At 36.5% G+C, this 22,671-nt stretch overlaps 1 protein-coding gene and 1 non-coding gene across 4 annotated transcripts in view; one reads left to right on the top strand and one right to left on the bottom strand.

The window, feature by feature from the left end:
* Positions 1–22,671, bottom strand: part of Galntl6 (polypeptide N-acetylgalactosaminyltransferase like 6) — a 1,307,600-nt gene that overhangs the window by 998,230 nt on the left and 286,699 nt on the right. The window lies entirely within an intron of this gene.
* Positions 17,930–18,060, top strand: LOC132653860 (small nucleolar RNA SNORA17). Its single transcript, XR_009591700.1, has one exon. It is a non-coding gene; the product is annotated as a small nucleolar RNA SNORA17 (small nucleolar RNA).

A 22,671-nucleotide genomic window follows, 5' to 3' on the forward strand; every position in this document is an offset into this window, starting at 1 on the left:
CAAATTAAATTGACAAATTCTCATTATGCCTCAGTCTGTGCTTGTTATACTTTAAATACTGCATAGAAATATGAGGTCCAAAGCAGCCACATATCACTGTTTTAACATGAAATAATAAGTCTTTTTTTATTTTCACATTTCCTTTCTTAGAGTAAGAACTTTCAAAATGTGGCTGTGATTGAATGTTTACTGTTTTTATATTATGTACATATTTATAAATCCTGGAGTGAGATATTTGAGACAGTTGTAGCCTCCTTTCGTGTTTACAGTCATTTGTGTGTAGACCTTTAATTGATCTTATTTATTTTGAGGCCGGGTTTTCAAGCTAAGCTGGTATGAAACATGTGGTCCTTCACTCTCAGCACCCCTAGTACGAACACTGTAGGTGGTTTGTGATTACTGTATCATGTACAGGGGAAGAATACATTACACTGCTCTGCTCTCTAAGCATTCAATTGTATTACACTGGTCTATTGCACTCTCTAAGCATATAAAAGGAATAAACAGTTTAAAATTTTGGTCTAATATGCTACTCTTTTTAAAATAGTTATTTCACGTCAGTTTATTTACTTTACTTCCCAAGGGTGCTACTCTGAAAGTGCTGTCATGTGAATGGGACACCGTTGCATTGTAGGCCAGCTGCCAAACATTGTGGCCATACTATCTTGCATGTCCTAGATATACAATTCATCACTTACACTTGCCTTCATATTGACCTGGCGTAATCATCCACAAAACTCAGCTTTTCACATGTAGCCTGCAGTTTAACCACATTTCTTTAGGTGTTGATATATACTAATTAATACTGTAATAACTACTTTCTTTTTGTTTCTGGAAATGACTTGATTTTGAACACAGTTTTGATGTAGAAAGTTCTTCATTTCATTAACTATCTTTTGGAGTTTCATGTATAAAAGAGTGCATACATTATATATGGTAATCAAAGATAGTATAGTTTAATAATAGAATAACATAAGGTTTAAGTACCAGCTCTTAAAATAACTTTATTAAATCATTTTCAATAGTTTAATTGCTACTGTCATATTATTCATATATTCTGTTCAATCTTATCTCTAAGAGTTAAATATATAGAGACTTGGCAGGAACGCTGTTTCTGTTTCCCTTTTGGGGTTTGCTCTGAAGAATTATTTTCTAAGGTAAAAGATACAAATCAAGAATTTTCAGTTTTATACCACACGTTTTTTTCTTCACCATGGTTTCTTTTTGTGTTAGTAATCTAACATTTTCTTAACAAGTGTTCATTTCTAGACACTATCACAAAATATTCAAGACAAGGAACTTATTAGAGAAATGATTTTTCAGCTGGTGGTTTGGGAGTATCTCTAGCCTTTTGTTGGAGTGCTGGATAACAATGTTTGGAGAAGCAAATAAGCTTGCATCATGAAGCAGGAAGTAAAGCAGAAGAAAAGACTGGGGTCACCTGATCCAATTTGAGTGCATGTCTCCTGGTAGCTAAGGACCTTAAAATAGACTTCACATCATAAAGATTCGCAACTCCCAATAATGCCTGCATGGGAATCAAGATTCCAAAACATGAACTTCAGGTGAAACACTAATTTTCTAAGCATTAAATCAGGCTTACTATTGTACAGTCCATTGTTCATTCTTTCCACTCTTTTCAAAATAATGAATCTGTCTCATACTATCCCCATTATTAGAACCAGTGTTTCTTTTCTAACAAATTATTTTGAATCATGAATTGGAAATCATCAAGACATAGAAACTAGCTCCTAGTTATAGATCTCAATAATTTATCACCTCCTCATCAACCTGATGGTGAAGAACTTTTAAATATATTTGACTTAGTAGTTGCCATTTAATGAAGTGAATGCTAAGTGCACACATTTTGTTTTCATCATTTGATTTATCACTTCTACAACTTGCTATCTTCCTTAAACTCCTCTATATACATTTTGAATTGGAAATTCTAATTTTCTATCATTCAATCACATAATTCTGTGCCTTCACAAAAAGAATCATTAAGCACAATTCATGCTTCCAATAAACTCTGGACATGTGACCTTCCGCTGGAACCAAGAACCTACCAGGGCGACATAAGACCTCTATTGTTCAAGTATCAGAATCTTGCTGTAAGAAAGCTTGTTGAAGAGTTTAGCATTATCGTCAACACTGAACTTTCTCTATTTGTTTAAGTCCCTTCACAGTTGTTAGAGCTACACTGCTGTTTTTGTGGTGTAGGTAAAGTAAAGCACATAATATATGAGACTAACCTGCTGGTGACTGACGATTTCTTACAGGAAAGTCAAGGGTATATTCATGTTTGAAAAAGGGGCACAGCCCCTTCAGAAGTTTAACCATCAAGACTGGTGGCTTGACATCCTTGTTTAAATAGTGTCATTCTCTACCAAGAATGCCTGATCACTCATAAAGCTAGCTTTCACCCAAAAATAAGCTTAACAGTAAAACCAACAACACTTTTTCATACCTTCTTAATAAAAGTAATTTTCTATTTATTTGTTTTCTGTATGTTCATGAATATCCGTGTCATGGAGCTCATAAATGGCAGGAATCAGTTCTCTCCTTCTATTATGAGTGAGCTGAAGATGGAATTCAGACTTGGTGTCAGTCTTGTCCTCTAAGTTATCTCTTTGTCCCCACATTTTCACAACCTGTAGACAGTCTTAAATCCTTTATACAATCACTTAATCACAGGCAAAATATTGGTTACAACTATTAGTACTGTAATTTAAATATAAATTAAATACATACTTGTGTCTCCTGTGGATAGTCAATTACAATTCTTCCTTTCAGTTTGACTTGCTTCAATGGTGAGTAGGTTAAGTGTTCATAATAGATAGATAGATAGAGATAGATAGATAATAGATAGATATAAATAGACAGATAAGTAGATACAAACAGATAAGATTTAAGCATTTTATCAAATAAAAATCTTAATGCTATCACATAGAGTTACTGATTACAAAATAAAATGTTATTTAAAAACATCAAACGAGGATCCTAACAGGTCCTGTCTGTTTTGACCATATGCTTGTCTCCGGTAAGTGAGTCAGTTTCATTAAAAGGCATAAATATTCTTAGTTGAAGATAAACCAAATAAAGAGCTTCCAGGTGTCTTGCTCTGTTTGGTCTGTTGTAATAGAATTCCACATACGAAGGTTTGTAAACAATAGAAATTTGTAGCTCACAGTTCTGAAGGCTAAGAGTCAAAAGTTCAAAGCAGCCTACAGATTTTGTGTTTGGTTAGGGCCCAATTCCTGATTCATAGCTGTCATCTTTTGGGTGTTATCTAACAAGGTAAAAAAAGCAAGTGAGCTGTCTGTTACCCACCTGTGATGGCTGTGTCCTAGTCACTAACCATTTATCAATTATCACTTCAGAATCCTGCTACCTTGGAAGTTAGGATCTCATCTTCTGGATAAAGTTTTAAAGGCAGAATCACAAATATTGTAATTAGCATGCATTTAAGTAAATCGGTTTATGGAAAGATAATCCACATCATATGTCATTAGAGAGATATAAACTAAACAGCAATAGGATACTTCTACCCATCTGTTGGAATGGGGAATTTCTGAAGCACTGAACAGCCTAAATATAGGAAAAGACAATGACTATCAGAAACCCTCATTCTTTGCTTGTAGAACCACAAATGATAAGGCACTTTAGAAGAAATTCCTTACAAAATTAACATTTTTCTTTCTACTTTTTATTTTGATTTGTCAACTTCACTATACATCCCAGGCTTGCCTCACACTTACTAGGAAGCACAGATTAACCTCACACTAATGGTCCTTCTGCTTCAGCTTCCCAAGACCCAAGACTATGGGCATGAACCACTATGCCCAGCTTAGTCTTTTACACATATGACCCTATATTTACCAAATAACCTATCAATTGTACTCATTGATATTTACCCAAAAGAGTTATGATTTGAATACAAAAATTATCCTCAGGAACTCATATTTTATAAACTTATTATTTAGCCTCTGAAGGTATTTGGGGTGGCTTTGTAAAACCTTTAGTAGAAGGCTTAGTTTGTGGTGTTTCAAAAGTAAAAGAGTTCCGGAGCCATAGCGGCGTTTCAGTATATATTTAGCCTTCATGAGGCCTTATATCCAATCCCTAACACGTCAAAACATAAAAGAAATGTAAAAGCTTTGTATGGTCCTGTAATGGTTGAAACGTGTTTATCCAAAACCATACAGCATACAGTAGTGACAGGAAAGCCTAATGTAGTCTATGAGCTTAACTATGATGGGTCACCTTAGGCTCAATAACTGAAGCAAATGCACAGCTCTGGAGTGGCATGAACATGACAGGATGTGGTGGTAAGAGAGAAGAGTTTCTCTGAGCTAAAGTGTATGTTTTCATCTCCAATTTTGTTGTAAACTTAGAATGGCTATAATTATTTCAAATAAAAATAATGTAGTAGAGGTAAAATCAAATGATAGCCTAAAATATAAAATGGTCCCTAAAGTATCACATAATTATAAAAGTGCAATTTCAAAACCATAACTATTAAAATAAAAATTCAAAGTTTATTGTAAATATATTTTAATAATATGAGCCTAAAATTCTATATTATCACATAATAAAAGATAGAACCAGAGCAGAGGAAAGTGCCAAATTTTTATACTAAGTAGAAAAATGGCATTTTTCATAAAATTTCAAAATGAATAAAAACAAAAGATGTTTTACAAGAAATCTAAAAAAAATTAATGTTTTGATTTTCAGTGTGCATTTTAATTAAGCAAGTGGACTCGGCATAAAATTGTTTATGGAATATCTCCATTATGTGTGAAGGCAAAATGTAAAAAGCAATGCTAACTAGTGGGATTTGATTAGTGTCTTAAATGTAAAGAGGAACATTTCTATCAACATGTATTTAAGTATGTTAAAATGTAGTTTTAGTTTGTAATAGTTTTAGAATTCTCTGAAGTTCCTTACTTTGAAAAATATACTTTTCTCTTCTAACAAATTTGATCTGAGTGATTGTCAGATACCCATCATCAAAACGGGTATGACAAAACACCCTTTAAAACTCATAAATTCAGTTACCACCTAAAATAAATAGTATATAAATGAATTATGCTCACAAATAAAATTGTTTCTAGTGTAAACATGTTAAAAGTGAACCCACAAAATGGCATATCATGAATAAAAATGTGTTGTTATCCATTTTTTCAGCTGTCCTGGCTAGGTTTGAACCAGAATGCATTAATTATATCATGAAAACCACTTGTCTGTCTGCTCCCTTGGGTAGTTATTGATGCTTGTTATTCAGGTTGAGGGGTACCTTCTGAATTTACAAGTTGTATGAAAAGGCACAACTTTTTATATATGAGCAATCAGGGGAAAATGGGTCTAATTTTTTTAAATACAAAATTTAGCAGAGACTGCATGTAATGATTTAGTTTCAATTTTGTGCAATCAAAGGTACTCTTTCATATTAAGCCACTCTCTCTAAATGGTTGGCAGCTCTTGTGTGGGATTACTCTGACAACTTTCTAGGAAGTTTCTGGCAGAAAAAAAAATAATGGTTGATTCATCTAGCTCATCCTGAAATAGATGCACTTTTGTCTTTGCTATTTTAAAAATGCTGGTGACTAAATATTTTGAAAGTGCAATCACTGCTTTCTTCAAACATTTTCTCCCACTCCATCTGTTTTCTTTTAAAGGCTTTTGATATTTCAAATCTAAGAGATATATTGATGAACTCCAATCAAATTTCCACTCACATTTTATTCCCATATCTCATTTGATCAAATTTTGAACACATGAAACCTCTTTAAGATATTATTTTTACTAAAAAGGTCCATAGTCCTATGTAAGATTAAGTAGACTTCATAACTGAAGATGAAACTGTAGAAAGCATCAGAGGACAGAAACACCTCCAGAGGTCTTGATTAGGAGGACTAATATTGCAAAAGTGACCATCCTATCAAAAGCAACGTACAAAAGCAATACAATCTCCATAAAGTTTCCAATAGTATTCTTCACAGAAATTGAAAAAAAAATCTAATATGAAAACAAAAAGCAACCAGAACATGGAAAACAATCCTGAGTAGAAAAACAAACAAAAAATTGAAAATAAAAAAAAATTGTAGGTATCACTATTCCTAATTTTACATTATATTGCTGAGGTACAGTAATAAAAAAGCATGACACTGGCATAAAAACAGACATATTGATCAATCAATTAGATCATGGGTAAATGTCCACTGACCCATGGGCACCTGACTTTTGACAAAGAAGCAAAAAAAAAAAAAAAAAAATACACTCTGGAGAAAAGAAAGGATTTTCAATAAAAATCTTGATCAAACAGGATAGCTGCATGTAGAAGAATGAAAGTAAGTTAATAGCCATCACCAACACACACACACACACACACACACACACACAAACAGCATATAAATCAATGACTACAAGATAAAACCTGCTACCCTGATTCTGATAGAAGATAAAGTAAGGAATACACTTGACCTTATTGGCGAACTAAAGGACTTCTGCACATCCTCCTGTAGGTTAAACAATAAACGGGACCTCATGAAGCTGAAAAGTTTCTTTACAGCAAAGAACACCATCACACGGCTGAAGAGATGGCCTCAGCGTGGGGGAAAAAAAATCTTTCTTTACTAACTATACATTGACAGAGTACCTGGAGTATATAAAGAACTCGAAAAGACTTAGCATCAACAAAAAAGATATTCTTGTAGGCCTTGAATTCCAAAATGCCCAGTGGGGAAAAAACCTTGAAAATCCTAAATCTACATAAAGTGAATAAACTGTAATTAATATATACAAATTTAATTAAAAAAAAACGAGAACATGAAAAAAAAATCCTAAATCTAAGGCAAGCCTTGAAACAGACAGGAATTCTGCATTGCCACTTCTGATGGTTATATTTGTGCACGGTTATTTTTTTACTGGCCAGTTATTTCAGATGTATTTTGTAAAGGTAAAAAGTTGTGAAACACTAAGATGTGTAAGTATAGGTGGATAATCTTATTTTTTCCTTATTACTCTGTTCCCTTCTGTCTTGTGAGAGGAATTTGGAGTATCTATTTCTTCCTAGTCTAGTTTTTGTTTTGTTGTATTTCTCATTTCTTACTCTAAATTACTTTATCTAACAAATTTATACATCTCTATTACAGTTTAGTGTGTCATCTGTGGTAGTTATTATAATTCCTTATGTATACATATTTTAAATTTCTTTTTTTTTATGAAATACCTGTTAGTTTCTCTTAAAGTCTCTTGGTTTTGTTTATCATTAATGCTTAGATTTCACAATTAAGTTTCTTTAATATTTTTCTTTTTTAATTTAATTCTTTTTTATTAATTACAATTTATTCATTTTGTATCCCATCTGTAGCCCCCTCCCTTGTCCCTTCCCAATCCCACCCTTCCTCTTCTCTTCTCATGTTCCTCCCCCAGTCCACTGGTAGAGGCAGATCTACTAGGACTGGCTGACCTAGTAAAACTGCTTTTCCCTCAGGGAGAGGCTATCAAAGAGCCAGGCCATGAGATCATGTCAGAGACAGTCCTTATTCCCTTAACTAGGAAACCCACCTGGACACTGAGCTGCCATGGGCTACATGTGTGCAGAGGTTCTAGGTTATATCCATGAATGGTTCTTGGTTGGAGTATCAGTCTCAGAAAAGACCCCAGTGCCCAGATTCTTTGGTTCTGTTGCTCTCCTTGTGGAGCTTCTGTTCTCTTCATCACCCCTTTCATTCATAAGATTCCCTGCACTCTGCCCAAAGTTTAGCTATGTATCTCAGCATCTGCTTTGATACACTGCTGGCTAGAATTTTTCAGAGGTCTTCTGTGGTAGGCTCCTGTCCTGTTCCCTGCTTTCTCCCTCTTCCAATTTCCATCTCATTTGCCTTTCTGAATGAGGATTAATCATCTTACCCAGGGTCCTCCTTCTTGCTTAGCTTATTTAGGTATGCAGATTTTAGTATGATTATCCTATATTATAAGTCTAGTATCCACTTATAAGGGAGTATACTTATAAGACCATGTCTGCCTTTCTGCTTCCGGGATACCTCACTCAGGATAATATTTTCTACTTCTCACCATTTGCTTGCAAATTTCACAATTTCCTTATTTTTAATTGCTTAGTAGTATTTCATTAAAAAGTAAAAGTACCACAATTTCTGTATCCATTCTCCCATTGAAGGACATGTGGGTTGTTTCCAGATTCTGGCTATAACCAATAAAGCTGCTACAAACATGGTAAAGCAAATGACCTTATACATTTGAGCATACTTTAGAGATATGCCAAGGAATGGTATAGCTGGATCTTGAGGTGGCATTATTCCTAATTGTCTAAGAAAGCACCAGATTGCTTTCCAGAGTGGTTGTACAAGTTTACTTTCCCACCAGCAATGGAGGAGGGTTTCCCTTTCTCCACATCTCTCCAGCATGTGTTGTCACTTGAGTTCTTGAACTTAGCCATTCTGACAGATGTAAGGTGAAATCTCAGGATCATTTTGATTTGCATTTCCCTGATGACTAAGAACGTTGAGCATTTCTTTAAATGTTTCTGTGTCATTTGATATTCCTCTATTGAGAATCCTCTGTTTAGCTCTGTACCCCAATTTTAATTGGATTACTTGGTCTGTATCTTTTTAACTCCTTGAGTTCTTTATATATTCTGGATATTAGCCCTCTGTCAGATATAGGGTTGGTGAAGATCCTTTCCCAGTCTGTAGGCTGTTGTTTCATTCTGATGATAGTGTCATTTGCTTTACAGAAGCTTTTCAGTTTCATGAGGCCCATTTATTGATTGTTGCTCTAAGAGCCTGTGCTGTTGGTGTTCTGTTCAAGAAGTTGAAACCTGTGCCAATGCGTTCAACCTCTTCCTCACTTTTTTTTCTAACAGATTTAGTGTGTCTGGTTTTATCTTGAGGTCTTTGATCCCTTTGGACTTTAGTTTGTGCAGGGTGATAAATAGGGATCTATTTCCATTTTTCTACATGGAAACATCCAGTTGGACCAGCACCATTTGTTAAAGATGCTATCTTTTTTCCACTGTATGGTTTTGGTTTTTTTGTCAAAGATCAAGTATCCGAAGTTGTGTGAGTTATCCCACTGAAATCGGGGACAAGGCAAGGCTGTCCACTCCAGTTTCATTTGATTTTTAAATACATGACAATAAGTCCTGCTTCTTGCTTTTGCTGAGTCCATTAAGACCATTTATTCCCCTTAGACTGCGGACAGTTGAAGTTTTGTCTTGTTTCTTAAAGGAATTCTTCAGTTGTGGAGGTATTCTTTGACACAACTTTTCATCTGTTTCTACCAGGCCCATTTGGGATCTACTATTCTGTCCACAGTGAGGGGAGAGTGCAGAGGCTGATGCATCAATCAAGGACCATGCATGGAGAAGACCTAGAACCATTGTTGAGATGTAGCCCCTAAGAAGAGCAAGGGAAGTCTCTGACATGAACCCAATTGCCACCTTTTTGATGACTTCCTCCTGGTGGGGTGGCATTTCTAGGTCATAGAGAAAGGGGATCCAGGAAGTCCTGATGGAACCTGATAAGCTAGGGTCAGATAGTAGGAGAGGAGGACTTCCCTTCTCAGTGTACTAGGGAAGAGGCATAAGGGGAGAAGAGGGAGGGAGGAAGGAATGGTGGAAGTGGGAAGAGATGAAGGAGGGGGCTACAACCGGGATATAAAGTGAATAAATTGTGGTACGTTTTGACATAAATGGTTATTTTATTGAATCTACTAGTATTTGCCATCTACTGATAATTAAACAAACTGTTATTAAATACATAAAAACAATATTCCTATGAAAAAAATCACATAACCTTAAAAGGATCATGTGCAATTATGGATAAAAATTATGTGGGTTTTGGATCAATTTGATCATGATGATTAAATATATACATTAAAATAAATCTTAGAAGGAATAAAGTTAGAATCATTTGTTAGACCTTTTCTGTATACCCATGATTGATATCATATTTTTTTAAAAGGCAAAAAAGTAAAACAGTCAGAGAAGTCAATAATTACCAATGTCAGACAAGAATGATCCTTGAGAATATCACAATGTTGGAACAAAATGTGTTTATACATGGCCTCAAGTAACTTAAGGACTTAGACTTTTTACATTATGGTATTTTTCTATTAGATTGTTGTCTTCTAACTGTAAATATTTATTTACCTGTATGCTTATTTTTACATTTTTGCTTCTGGCTTTTTTTGTTGGTGAAAGGCCAGTTAAGTTAAATTATAAAACTATGTGCTTTTGTTTCCTAAAATCTTATTAACTGTTATCATTGAATTAAAATATTTATAGTCTGGATGCAAAGTGATGTGCTTTTATACAATACTGTTCCTCATTGTATGTCATATGGCTTAAGCTGTAATGTTTGGCCCTGAAATTCCGCTTAAATAAAAGTACTCTAATGGCAAAAAATAATAATTAAATAACTAAATAAATAAATAAACCAACCTTAAAAAAAAAAAGACTGAATCCTTAAGTAATGTTTTCATTTCCCATCTGCAGTCCATACAATCTTTATTTCATTTAGATTGCTTATCTTCTACTTCTAACTTCTTCGCTCATCTTGCAGCATATAATTTTTATTCTTTAATTTAGGTCTTGTGTCAAAAGCCAAATATTTTGCCTTCCCAGTTTGATTAAGGCTCATGTCAATCTCTGTATCAAAAAACACCCCCAAGAATTTTAGTAAACAAGAGCTTTTGTTAAGTTTCTTAAAAAAAAAAAAAACAAAAAAAAAAACTTTAGATCCTTGGTCTGCTCACAAAGCATCTCCTTTGGATAACTAGAATAAGAAGGTCTAGGACGTTATCTAATTGAGATCATCTGGCTGGGAATTTCAGTCAATTGTTAATTATAGAAATATCACTTTCAGACAGACCAGGATAAATCTGCTAATGCTGATCTCTGGAAAGATAATACCGTTTATTTTTTCCAGTATTAGGAAAGTACTGCTAATCCCCCATCCTGGAGGGCTATTCTAGAGCTACGTAAAGCACATCTGGGAACTTCTTGCTTCCGAGACAAGTGGGAGCAGGATTGTAAATGCTGAGAAAAATGTATAGTTTCCAGTGTTCTACTATGTATCTCTCACAAATAGGAAAGCTGCTATAATACAGGCTAATATTGAAAGACCAAAAGATAAGCAGCGATTGTTAACACTATGTAGAGTAGGCGCGGTATTAGCAGCGATTGTTAACACTATATAGAGTAGGCGCGATATAGCAAGAGCTACCTCGCTGCATTCTTTCCCGCCTTCCGGTTCCGGGTGGACGTGACTTGGCTCACAATCTGCCTTCCCGCCTTCCGGTTCCGGGTGGACGTGACTTGGCTCACAATCTGCCTTCCCGCCTTCCCTGTTCTGGGTACGTAACTTAACTACGTGGCTTTGTTCAAACCACCCAATCAGAACCCTGTAACTGCTTCTCGCTTCTGTAACCGCGCCTCCTGCTCCCGAGCCCTATAAAAACCCGTCACCCCAACCAAGAGGCGCGCAAGTCCTCCGATAGGCTTGGTCGCCCCGGGTACCCGTGTATCAAAATAAACCTCTTGCGGCTTGCATCCGAAGGCTGGTCTCGCTGTTCCTTGGGAAGCGGGGTCTCCCCGTCTAGATAGGCTCCTGGCAGTCTTTCATTTGGAGGTCCCACCGAGATCTGAGACCCCCGCCCAGGGACCACCGACCCAGCGTCGGGAGGTAAGACCTGCCGGCTTTTTGTTCTGTGAGTCTTGTGTATCGTTGTGTTAAACGGTCTGTCTTTGTGTGAGTTCGTTTCCAGGGGGTTCGAGTCCCCCTGTGGTCTGGACTTGGCCAGGTCATCTGTATCAGACGGAAACTAGAAGGAGCCGACGGGCTCATACTTCTATTCCGTGCCTCCTGGGAGACGTCTCAGGAGTGCCTGGTAGGGGAATCATTTGCTTCCCCGTCTGAAAGGTAACCCTTCTTGGGTTCCCTCCTGTCTGGAAACACGAGCCGAGTGGGACTCTTTGGGGCGACGCCCCTGAGAGAAGGCTACGTGCTTCATCTGGGAGACGGAGGAACCGGACCTCCGACAAGGTCTCCATCTGAATGTTTGTGTTCGCTTTGGCGCCGATCTCGTACCGCGCGGTTTGTGTTGTCTTCTGTCTGTCTACCTTTTGTTTTCTGTTCTGAAAGGCCTCACGAAATTTGTTTAAAATGTGTGCCTATGCGCCTTATTAGATCCATAAGCGCATATTGTATAGGCTGCCACGTGGTCTAAAGTGTCTCAGTGTCTCGTCGCCATCTTGACTTCACCATGTGATTCTATAATGTAACCGCCATCTTGGTATGGATAAAAAAAAAAAAAAAAACTTGGTCAAATAATTCTCATTTCCTTCTAGGTTAAAAGGATAGCTTATTTTAAATTGGTATTGGTTATAAAAATTAAATTGCTTGCACTGGTAAATTCTGGTTTTAAAATCTGGTTTTAATTTTAAAGATTATGTTTATGCCTTGTGACTTCTACAAAAGAGGTACTTTGTTTTAATATTGCAAAAACGGGTTTTAAAAATTGTTTAAAGTTTATCAGACATTTGGGTATGACTATGACTGAGAAAATTGCAGTTTTTGAAATGTATCTTATGGAGAGCTGTTTGTTTGATAAGCTGCTTTGTTTATAAAAAAAACATGTTTACACCCTCTTCTTTATCTTGAGACAAAGAAAAGGGGAAGTTTCACCAAGTTCCTTAAAGCTTGTTCTAAGTTCCTTAGAGTTTGGTTGTTACCTTTATGTTATCAGATGCAGGAAAGTTATTTTAAAAAAAATTTGGCAGTTTCAGAACTCCTCTTTATAGTAATGTAACTTGCTTTTGCTTTGCCTATAAAAAGCAAATCGTACGTAGACTCTGGGCTTCAGCAGGATCATGTCAGAATGGATAAATACAAAAGATTGGAGAGTCTAAGTAGTTTTTTTTTTAGGTATATAATTATAAATTATAAAGAGATAAAAATAATTAAAGCAGATTAAAAATGGGAAATATTTTAAATTTCTCCCCCCCCCTTTGCTACTGTTGTGCTTATGTTATAAAATTTTAAAAGTTCAGAGTGTTGGCATTGATCAATAGAGTTCTGATAAGTTGATGGAGCAATAACTGCTTATTATTCAGTCACCAGGTTAAGATTTTAATTTCCTTTGTTGGCTTCTAAAGATAGACTAAAGGTGCTTCTCATTATTTTAAAAACATCTGTTTAATGTGTGCATCTGACCCAAAAGTCATAGCTTTTAGTATGCTATTCTTAATATCTGCCATTTCTGGGGTAGATTTTGACACAGAAATATCCTAAACCTATTCCTTCTAGTTGCTTTGTTAAGGAAAGTCCAAGCATCCAGGGTTTAGCACTAAAAGCCAGTAATGTATTTCTGCCTAACTTTCCAGTGTAAACATAAAAGTAAAAGTGAAAACTAAAAGTATATACTGAGTGTATAAAAATGGCCAAGCTTCATGTGTGACTAATTACAAACAGCTATGCCCACAGAAGAAAAAAAAATGTTACTGTGGACACACTTAGGTTGTGTATAAAGGTTATAAAACAAACAGCTAACTGATACTCATTCAGTGGGATGCAGTTTTACCTGTTACTCTCAAAATGTTTGATTTGCTGATATGTTACTTTTCTGAGTATTTAAAATTATGTATATTTCCTTTTGTGTACTAAAATTTCATATGAGTTTCAGGGATGTGACCTGGATCTGGCATAGCTCAAAAGGATCGCAGATGAGATTTTCCCTGATCTTTCCCATTTAATAGACAAATTTTAACTCCTGTCTCCAGTCTGAATTTGTCTCAGCAGATCTTCACCTGTTTAACTCTGTCCGGGATCAGCTGTGGACTGCAAGCTGAGATCTGGACTTCCTGGAAACTGACATGATTGCTCCCTGCCTCTTCGGGTGGATCAACGAACCAGATGCTTGGGACTTCCCCATTGCCCAGCCTTTGACTGGCATTTCAGCCTTCCTAGCCCCTGATGCCTACGGTCCAATGGTCAGCTCGAAGAAGCTCCAGAAGACAGATCTACGCCCAAATCCCCCCTAGCAGGCTGAAATGCTAAGTCAAAAGGGGCTCCCTGGCATTAGCTATTGTCTTGGACATCTGCTTAGCTGAAATGGACACTAATATTGCAGCAACTGGGCTAAAAGCCTAGAGAGATCCTGTAATAGTTCTCCTTGGCTTACTACCCCTATATCCACCCTGAAGGAACCCCAGATCCCATTATAAAAAATAAATCTATAAGATACAAGGGGTCATATCTGGAAGACCCAAGATTGGGTCTTCAAATGATCATAGGAAAGGGGGAAATGAAAGACCAAAAGATAAGCAGCGATTGTTAACACTATGTAGAGTAGGCACGGTATAAGCAGCGATTGTTAACACTATGTAGAGTAGGCGCGGTATAGCAAGAGCTACCTCGCTGCATTCTTTCCCGCCTTCCGGTTCCGGGTGGACGTGACTTGGCTCACAATCTGCCTTCCCGCCTTCCGGTTCCGGGTGGACGTGACTTGGCTCACAATCTGCCTTCCCGCCTTCCCTGTTCTGGGTACGTAACTTAACTACGGCTTTGTTCAAACCACCCAATCAGAACCCTGTAACTGCTTCTCGCTTCTGTAACCGCGCCTCCTGCTCCCGAGCCCTATAAAAACCCGTCACCCCAACCAAGAGGCGCGCAAGTCCTCCGATAGGCTTGGTCGCCCCGGGTACCCGTGTATCAAAATAAACCTCTTGCGGCTTGCATCCGAAGGCTGGTCTCGCTGTTCCTTGGGAAGCGGGGTCTCCCCGTCTAGATAGGCTCCTGGCAGTCTTTCAATATAACCACAAATAAGCAATTAGTAAATATAGATATAGGTACTACATTAACTGTAAAATACTAATTAGCATATTTGTGGCTCCGTTGTCATAACATTAATCATGATGAGGTTATAATTTGTGTATTTAGAATTGCACAGTATATGATAATAACTTATTATAACACAAGTGCAGTAATTTAAATTAACCTTAGAATAATATTCTTCCAGGGAGAGCAGTATCTGCTTCCTAAGAATCCTGTACTCTAGCTAAAATCCTTTGTGACATTTTTCAGTCTTGTTTATAGATAATTGTGATGGCTCTATGAATCTACAGGAAGGGCAGCTAACCCTACACCAGATTTGGTGTACTGGAATTGAGGGAATGGCATATATAGAGTCATTTGTTTGGAGGAATTGTGTATTAGCAGACATATAAATCTTGAGAAGAGCACCGATAAACAGTTAAAAGAAAAGTTTAACACCTATAACTATGCTACATGATTTTTAAAAGTTATTACTTTTTCCAAAGAAATTAGTCAACAGAAGTTTTGGTAATTGTAGCACATTCAACCATCAGTTGTTTAGAAATTCTTGTCTCCAAAAAGGTTGTCCAGAGCCGTGACTCAGCAGCCTGCTTTGTTATTTAAATCTCGGCGGAGAGATGGTTTTTAGCAGGCCTTTACTAAAGGCAGAGGAGAACTTGCAAGTCCATCTCCTTTTGTTTTTGACAACAGGTGGGATAGCTTGTGAGGGTTACACCTCTTCCTCTGGCTCCTTGTGCAAATTAACCTATTGTTCTGAGATGTTTGACTGACAAAAAGGAACTCCTCAAACAATAAAGTGGTCAAGAAGGCTGGAGGCAGAGGATGAGGCAGCACTTGAGACTTGCTGCTTACACAGCAGCCTGCCTTTTGCTATGGCTGTGAGTCTGGACCTTTAAAAAGTTTCCTGTGTGCTGTGTGTTTATTTTATTAATTTTAATCCTCACACCCAACTCAAGAACTGTTCGACTCTGCCCGGCTGGCCCCGGCAAAAGGTAAGGCATTTTTTTTAATAATTGAATTTCTAGTCCAACATTGTAATTCATTGGCATCTTGAGCAAAGACCTCCTTACTATGTAAGAAGCAGAGGAGATCTGATGATATTTTGCCCTCTCACACACGAAGCTGTCTGATTATTCAGGGAACCAAACTTTCTTGATAGAAGGGAAGCATAGAAAATCAGCTCTTTTACTTCCATTTCACTTCTCTTGTGCTTTAATTGACTAGCCCAACAATATCTGAAAGGTGAGATCCAGGCCTACTGTGGTCACTTCAGACATGTCTCTGGTTTTGAATGTCTGGCCTTGTTATTATAGATGGGGTTGATCCTCAAATACACCAGGCATTCTTAGAAAACCTGACATCATCTATCTGAATGAAAAATATGATAAAATACACACATTCTTTATTGTGTACATGGACAGCCAGAATAAATTCTAATATGTCCAACAAAACCTAAGTGTCCAACTAAACAATTGTTTCTGTGCAATGTTGTATTAAGTATATTCTTTGCACTTGGACATTATTACATTATGTTTGGCACCTTTGATATGATATGTAAAGTAAAAAGGTTAATGAGCTCTCTACTAAAGGAATGTAACAATAAAATGACTGCTAGTAGCACTCTGATATGACCATAGATCAGAGTCTTGTCCAGCCATCATTTGAGAAGCTTCTTCCTACAATAGAGGGGAGAAGTGTAGTAACCCACAACTGCATAATGTTCAACTCTTTCCCCTCAGAGCTCAGGAAACTATACGGAAGAGGAGGCAGAAAGATCTTAAAGGTTAGAGGTGATGGTAGAGACTGAAGAAACCAGACCTTCTAGACACAACAGACTGAAGTGTGAATGACCTTATGGAGACTGTGGAAGCATCCACAGGGCCTACACAGCCCCAGACCTTGTAGGGAGGTAGATACTCTCTCCTGTCCCTAATCCAGAAGCCATTCCTAATTCCTAACTCTCACAAAGGAAAGGAAAAAAAATTTAAATGAAGTCTCATTTGGTATACAAACTGCACTTAAGGGCAGGTCCATGTACAGAAGTAGATGGCCAAAACAATATAAATTCAATAGTATTTTTGGAAGTTTTATTGTTTGTTTGTTTGTCTCTCTGCTATGGACATTTTTGTTTAATTTATGGATCTTTTGCTTATGTATAATTGTTTGTAGTTTTCTTGTTATGTGCTTTTTGTGTGTGTCTTAGTGTCTGTATACCTATTTCATTTGAATCTTTTTATTTTCTCTTTTGTCTTAATCTGATTTGTTTCCTCTTATTTCATATTAGTTTACTTTTATTAGAATTTTAGAAATATGTTTTTATTCTAATGAGAGAAGAAATGGATATAGATTAGAAAGACGTAAGGAAGATCTGGAAGCAATTAGGAGAGGGGAGTCATAATCAGAATACATTGTATAAAAATATTCATTCTCAATAAAATGAAAGAAAGAAAAGTCTTTTAAAAAGAAACAGAAAAAAATAACTGGGAACGAATATGTCAAGTATTTTATCTTCAAGTGTAATTATATTATTCATTAAGAAATCAGTGTTTATTTTCTGCAGGTTAATTATAGCCAATGTGTAAAATTAATCAGAAAGTTTAATAAAAAATATAATCTTTACTATTTAATGTTACTAGAAATCACAGAAAAACTTATTCAGGAAATAATGCCAGCTGAGAAGATATTAATGACTTTCTCCATCACAACTGATGCAAGGCTTGTTGATATCAAGACAGGAAAACCCTCCATGGCAAGAAGAGAAGTAAGACTATGAGGCAGCTGAATCTAAGCATAAGAGTGGTATTTGCAGAGTGTGCATGAAGTCAGTTTAAGTGTGTGCCACGGGCTGTGGAGTACAAAGAACTAATCTAGAGACTGGAACTGAGAGGTCAGACAGGTGAAGTCATGAGGTGAAAACTTGGACAAAGCATGCTGGTAAGCTACCAGGATGCTGAAGGAGCATTGACTAGCTGCTTGAACTATTTCCTGGAGAGGGCTCAACTTTATTGGAAAGGATGTTACCTTTTGGCTAAAATATTTATTCTTATTTAAACATCCAAGTGTATTTTGATCCTGCCCCTTGAGGGGGTGCCGGTGTGGGTGCTGTGTCACATGGGTGCCAGTAGATGACAGAGAGGGGAGAGGCTATGTCAATGCTCAGTGTTCTGACCTTTGAACACCCAGTGATTAGTAGCCCAACACTTCCTGAAACACAGAGAGCCTGAGATGACCACCAGTCCAGCGCCATGGGGCCCAGACAGGGAGCTAGCCTAAGATGACCACCAGTCTGGTTCTGTGCATGCCTGAGGAGGCCGACCATGTCCTAGATGACCTCTGGCCAGGGCCATAATGCACATTACACTAAAAATGTGTAACAAGCCTGGTGCACTAGTACATGCCTGTAATCCCAGGACTTCTCCGGGAGGCAGAGGCAGACTAATCTCTGTGAGTTCCAGGCCAGACTGTTCTACAAACTGAGTCCAGGACAACCAAGGCTACACTGAGAAACCCTGTCTTGAAGAACAAACAAACAAAAAGTGCAACATTATACTTTATGGTAGAATAAGGAAAGACATTTCATAAATAGTATCATTCTGCCAAATAGGTATATTACAAGTCGGTACCTTAAGTAATATCACTATAATAGTAGATTAGTGCATCTTTCAATGTTCATCAGAGAAACTTCTCATTGATGACAGTTAATGCAGAGACCCTCAACTAGTTAACATACACAGAAGCAGAGATTTTGGAGTGTTCAGCTGTAAATGGGACATCTGTATCACATTCACACCCCCATTACACGCAAGGCTAAAGGATTCTCATGGAAGAGGCAGCAGATGATTTTAAAAGATGATGTTCACAGGTAGTGAACATCAGCAGCACTTGCCAGATATGCCAGGGTGGTCACATACATCATCTCACAGTAGCGGTGATTGCATGCACAAGACCAGTGCAAGAGCAGCTCAGTTAACATTCAGAAAGAAAAAAGGGACAGACATCAGAAGAGGGGAAAAAGAAGGAACAGGAGAGGAGTCTATCACAGAGGACCTCTGAAAGTCACTAGACAACAGGGTATCAAAATATATGCTGAGACTCATAACCAAACTTTGGGCAGAGTGCAGGAAAACTTATGAAAGAAGGGGGAGATAGAAAGACATGGGATGGCAGGAGTTCCACAAGGAGAGCAACAGAACCAAAAGATCTGGGCCACAGGGTTCTTTTGTCAGACTGATAACTCCAAACAAGGACCATGCATGGAGATAACCTAGAACCCCTGCACAGATGTAGCCCATGGCAGTTCAGTGTCCAAGAGGGTTCACCAGTAAAGGGAACTGGGACTGTCTCTGACATGAACTCAGTGGCTGGCTCTTTAATCACCTTTCCCTGAGGGGGAAGCAGCCTTACTAGTCCACAGAGAAAGACTATGAAGCCAGTCCTGATGAGACCTGATAGACTATGGTCCAATGGAAGGGGAGGAGGATCTCTCCTATCATTGGACTGGTGGAGGAGCATAGGAGAAGAAGAGGGAGGGAAGATGGGATTGGGAGGAGCTAGGGGAGGGCCCTACAGCTGGGATACAAAGTGAATAAACTGTAATTAATAAAAAGAAAAAAATTAAAAAGAAATAAAATAAAGACAAGTAACAGTTGAAAAAATCCTAACAAGGATGTATATATTACCCCTAACTGAGGAGCTATTGGAAATTTTGTGTCTTCTGGGAAAAGGAGAGTCAGTTTACTTCAGGGATGTAACCCTGAATGGCTACCCATGTTTTTTAATAGACTGTCCTACACCCATGTATATACAGTATACACTTTATATACCTATGTATATAAAGTGGACTCAGTGATTTCTAAAAAGATCATAAGTTGTTGTGGGGAATAATAGGGTATGGATTGGAGCTGGATTTGATCAAAACACATTAAATGTAAGAAATTCTCAGACAGTAGAATAAATTAAAACATAAATAAATAGATCCATTAACAAGTAAAATAATATAAGAAAATACAGATTGCTATTGTATGAAGATGAGGAGAAAGCAAGATTTGTAATTTTTATCATTTTCTAGCAATGACTCACTGATGGATACAATTTGAGAAGAAACTATAATCAAAGACATAAGTTTTATAGGTATTAGAGATAAATAAAAAAATTCACTCATATTCAACACAAGGCTAGTTAGGAATGGGTAGGAATATTAACTGTTACAACAATTCTGAAGAAGAGTGAGTGATGTGAAACATACTTTAAGTGTGTATAATTTGTGATGGCTCAATTAATTAAAATTAAGGAATAATAGCTAAGAATATATTAAACTAATCTACAAAGTTGTACAATAAAGGACAGTTAGAGCAATGAATTATCTCAAGTAATGTATATAATAAATATTATTGGTTTAACTAAAGAAATAAATATGTCACATGGCCTACAAGGCGGCTATGAACTCATTACATGCAATTACCTTCTCCCATAGATACACATTTGCTTTACTGATCTTATGACTGCACAGACATTTATGTCACACTCCAACACAAAAGTCATAGGAAAGGTTTTGACTTTCAATATCTATATAATAAAGCATATTTGGTTGTGCAGAGAGTGGGGTACATGGTGAAACTGGATGAAAATAAACAGTCACACTAAAAAATCATCTAATTCTATATATACATGCATTTGCTCATATATAAATGTGAATTTTCAGGTAAGAACTACAACTTAATAATAATTTTGAAATAGTTATATAGTTGGAATATCCCTTATGGAATATCCCTTATAGGCCCATATGTTAAAGGCCTTTTCTTCAGTTAAACCATGTTAAAAGGGAGTAAAATCTTTGAGTTGGAGCCTAGCAGCAAGAAGTTAAGCCCCTAAGAACAGACTCTTAGGGATATTGGGACCCTGATAAATGATATGCTATTACAAGGTGAATATGTTTTGCTGTGCTATATATTCTACAAGGACTTACCATGTCATACAATCTCTAAAACAACAGAGAAAGCTAATCATTCTTCCCAGCCTCTAAGTAACATGCCTTAAATATCCTAAAGCTAAGAAGTAGATTATGAGTGTTCTTTCCTCATTGTGATAAAGTCACTACTGCTCGATCTTTTACTCATGTATGAGTAAATAATACCCCAATTAATTTTAGAGCATTTTTAAGGTTAAGCTATAAAAAATATTCTAATTATGCAACTTAAATCATCTTTAAAATTAGAGGTATTAAGTTACTAGAAAACTGGTAGGAATATAAAGTAAACAAGTGAAGTGTTAAGAAAGATTGGGAGGGAATGAGGGAGTGGACTATAGCTGGGATACAAAGTTAATAAACTGTAACTAATATATAAAAAATTAAATTAAATTAAAAAGGAAAGTTACTACATATGTAGTAAGAATTGGTAATAAAGTTACTACACATCTTTCAACATTCTCTAGTACTTTGCTTTATCAACATTGACATATCTAAATTATTTGTTTTAAATCAGGTATGATGGTACATACCTATGTCCTTGAACTTGATAAATAGTGTTTGGAGGATCAGAACAAGAAAAGATTTAACTACGTGAGGCCTTGTCTCAAGTTTTTTTTTTTTGTTTTTTTTTTTAAGTGAGTGAATAAATAAATGTATACTATTTATATATCATCTTAGCCTCTGAAATTTAAAAAACTTGTTATGACGTATAAGTTTTCACTTGACTTTATAGTATTAGAATTTTTTTTTTTTTTGCATCCCCATAATAGTTAATAAGGCTTCTTGGATTTATATTATCAAAGTACACAGTGTATTGGTAAATTAAATGCCAACATTAGGTTTAAATTCTTTATACTTTTTCAACATTACCAGATAGTTAATGACCTTGTTAAAGTCACAGAGATTCACCTTTACATATGATTATGAGTGGGATGCAAATGAGAAATTATATGAATACAAATAAAGAGCAGAACTTTGAGAAGCTTGATGACTAGTAAAGTTGAAACATGTTACTCACCTAATTTTTTCCTGCAGTTGTTCTTGTTGACAAGAGAAATACCAATTTCCTTTAGTACTAAATTTTTCCAAAATTTAATATGACATTTCTGTTAATGTGATGTTTCCTTGTCTTAATACATTCACATCTTTCCATGTTTCATTTTTATTTTTTAGGAAGACAATTTAGCACACCTATTACCATTATAAAATTGAAAGAATGCTATTATCCCATCAGTGTTATGAAGGCTGGCATATGAAATGAGAGCCGGAGCACAACATCTTTACCCTCCTGATGTGCTAGATGAAGAAGCCATGCTATTTTCTAATTATGGAGATTGTACTCTGCGAAAAGAGATGCTGAAAAGGACCAGCAGCGATAAAGTAGCATTAGCTATCAATGTTTAATATGCAGCAGAAGCTAATTTAGCAAATGAAAGCCACTGGAGAACTATAAATTTTCAGTAATGAAGACTATCTTGTACATCTAGGTCAATTCCCAAAATGGTGGGGATATTAGAGTAAAACACACAACCTGATGCATGTCACTTATAGAGGTTCACTTTTACCTAAAGGAAGCTTTTCCAGCAGCAATTCTACATTTGTGAAAAAGAGACTAGATGATTAGTTAAACCAGAGTGAAATGATTGTATGAATGGAGTAAGAAGCTTTATGCAATATACTGTAATTTTAACTCTCTAGAAATTTAGGAACACACTGTATATTCTTAGAGTTTGCTAAGTCACCAGCATTTAGGACTAATTAATTTACTAACTCCTGTGACTTTTCATAATGGGATGCCGCCCTTTTCCCCCTACTTTGCCTTTTCTAGCTTTGCATTGAAGGAGA

Source organism: Meriones unguiculatus, chromosome 4 (assembly GCF_030254825.1).
Source record: "Meriones unguiculatus strain TT.TT164.6M chromosome 4, Bangor_MerUng_6.1, whole genome shotgun sequence".
Classification (NCBI taxonomy): Eukaryota; Metazoa; Chordata; class Mammalia; order Rodentia; family Muridae; genus Meriones; species Meriones unguiculatus.